The sequence below is a fragment of the Sapajus apella genome, unplaced genomic scaffold, assembly GCF_009761245.1.
Source record: "Sapajus apella isolate SASKATOON/1434 unplaced genomic scaffold, GSC_monkey_1.0 scaffold258, whole genome shotgun sequence".
NCBI lineage: Eukaryota > Metazoa > Chordata > Mammalia > Primates > Cebidae > Sapajus > Sapajus apella.
The window spans coordinates 240,888-243,013 of NW_022437198.1; the positions used below are offsets into that span (position 1 = coordinate 240,888).

Genomic DNA, 2,126 nt, shown 5'->3' on the forward strand with positions numbered 1-2,126 from the left:
TATCACTGAAGCCCAGATGACACCAAGTTCATCTGAAATGTTCATTCAGGCAAGCGTGGTTCTGAGATGGTGTGAAAGACCACTGACACAAAACCTCTCTTTTGGGAAACAGTTTGAATAATTTTTTTTTTTTTTTGAGACAGAGTCTCGCTTTGTCACCCAGGCTGGGGTGCAGTGGTGTGATCTTGGCTCACTGTAAACTCTGCTTCCTGGGTTCAAGCCATTCTCCTGCCTCAGCTTCCTGAATAGTTGGGATTATAGGCACCCACTGCCACGACCTGCTAATTTTGTATTTTTAGCAGAGATGGGGTTTTGTCATGTTGGCCAGGCTGGTCTTGAACTCCTGGTCTCAGGCAATCCACCCGCCTCAGCCTCTCAAAGTGCTGGGATTACATGAGCCACCATGCCTGGCCCGAACAAAGTAATTTTTAAAGGATTCTGAAACTTGCCATGTCTTGAAAAAGCAAGAGATGGGTTGGGTGTGGTGGCTCATGCCTGTAATCCCAGCACTTTGGGAGGCTGAGGTGGGTGGATCACTTGAGGTCAGGAGTTGGAGACCTGTCCAGCCAACATGGCAAAACCCTGTCTGTACTAAATACAAAAATTAGCTGAGTGTGGTGGTGCACGCCTGTAATCTCAGTTACCTGGAGGCTAAGGCACGAGAATTGCTTGAACCCGAGAGGCAAAGTTTGCAGTGAGCCGCGATCACTCCAGCTTGGGTGACAGAGTAAGACTCTTGTCTCAAAAAAATAAAATAAATAAATAGCTGGCAAGAGATGAAAAGGATAATAAAGCTTCAGTTTTAAAATGTGTTAGAATGAAGCATGCATTTTTGTTCTTGTGCCCAGCATCTTCTCACCTCGCACCCTAGCTTCCCGGCATTAGAAGAAAGGTCCGTCCTCTTCCTCGTGCCGACCCCCTAAATCCTGGCATTGAAAGCGTTGAATGGCGGGGACAAGAAGCGAGTGCAGCAGCAGCGGCAGCGGGTCCCCAGCTACTCGACGCCGGGGGCAGCAATTGCCAGAGAAGCATTCAGCCCGCTTCACTATGGCGGCACTTCCTCCAAACTCCTGGCAGCCACCAAATATTTGCTTGGAAACCAGCATGGGAATCATTGTACTGGAGCCGTGCTAGAAGCATGCTCCAAAAACCTGTAAGAACCGCTGAGATGGCTCGTCGAGGTGACTACAGTGGCACAAAATTCCACAGGATCATCAAAGATTTCGTGATCCAAAAAGGAGACCCAACAGGGGCAGGCTGAGGCGGTGCATTTATCTATGGCACACAGTTTGAAGATGAACTTCATCCAGACCTGAAATTTACAGTCGCTGGAATTCTCACAATGACCAACACAGGGCCAGACACCAATGGCAGCCAGTTCTTTGTCACCCTCACCCCCACCCAGTGGCTCAACAGCAAACACACCATTCTTGGCCCAGTGTGCCAGGGGATAGGAACAGTGAACTGAGTAGGAATGGTAGAAACAGAGTCCCAGGACTGCCCTGTAAATGATGTGAAGATTATTGAGGCATACCCTTCTGGGTGGACTTGCTGCTATCCTGAGCAGATCTTCTGAGATGGCCCCAGTGAACCAGGTTCCCAATGACCTAGATTGACAGGTAATGCTAAATTTCATTTTGGCCTTGCAAATCATGATGCTTAGGAAGCCTGCAGTCTTAGGTGAGTTAGAGATGGAAGTGCATTTTAATAGGATGCTTCTTTTCTCTTCCCCCTCTGCCTAGGGTGACAGAGATTTGCACACATGCCGTTTATCCACAGATTACTGCTTACTGCAAATGACCCACAACGCTCCTTGTGCCTGGCTGCTCTGATATTCTTGGAACAAAATGCAACAGCCGCTGTCATTTCTCAGTGTTCTTGCCTAACCAAACTTCTTCCTGAGGAGGTTTATACTCTGGCCTATACTGCAAACTTTGATAGCTGACAGCCAAATAATTCAAAACCAAGTACTGTCTATCAGCCCTCTTAACTTTGTGCACACCATATTTCAGTCTCCTACATTTGTTCTTCTAGGAAATATATGTATCTCTTTATACATTTTCTCTCTCAAAACCAGAACATAAAAAAAAAAAAAAGAAAGAAAGAAAACCAGAACATCGGCTGGG

General features: G+C 46.9%; 1 pseudogene; it reads left to right on the forward strand.

The window, feature by feature from the left end:
* The first annotated feature begins 977 nt into the window (after positions 1-977).
* On the forward strand, positions 978-1,576 carry LOC116545306 (annotated as a pseudogene).
* Positions 1,577-2,126: the final 550 nt, after the last annotated feature.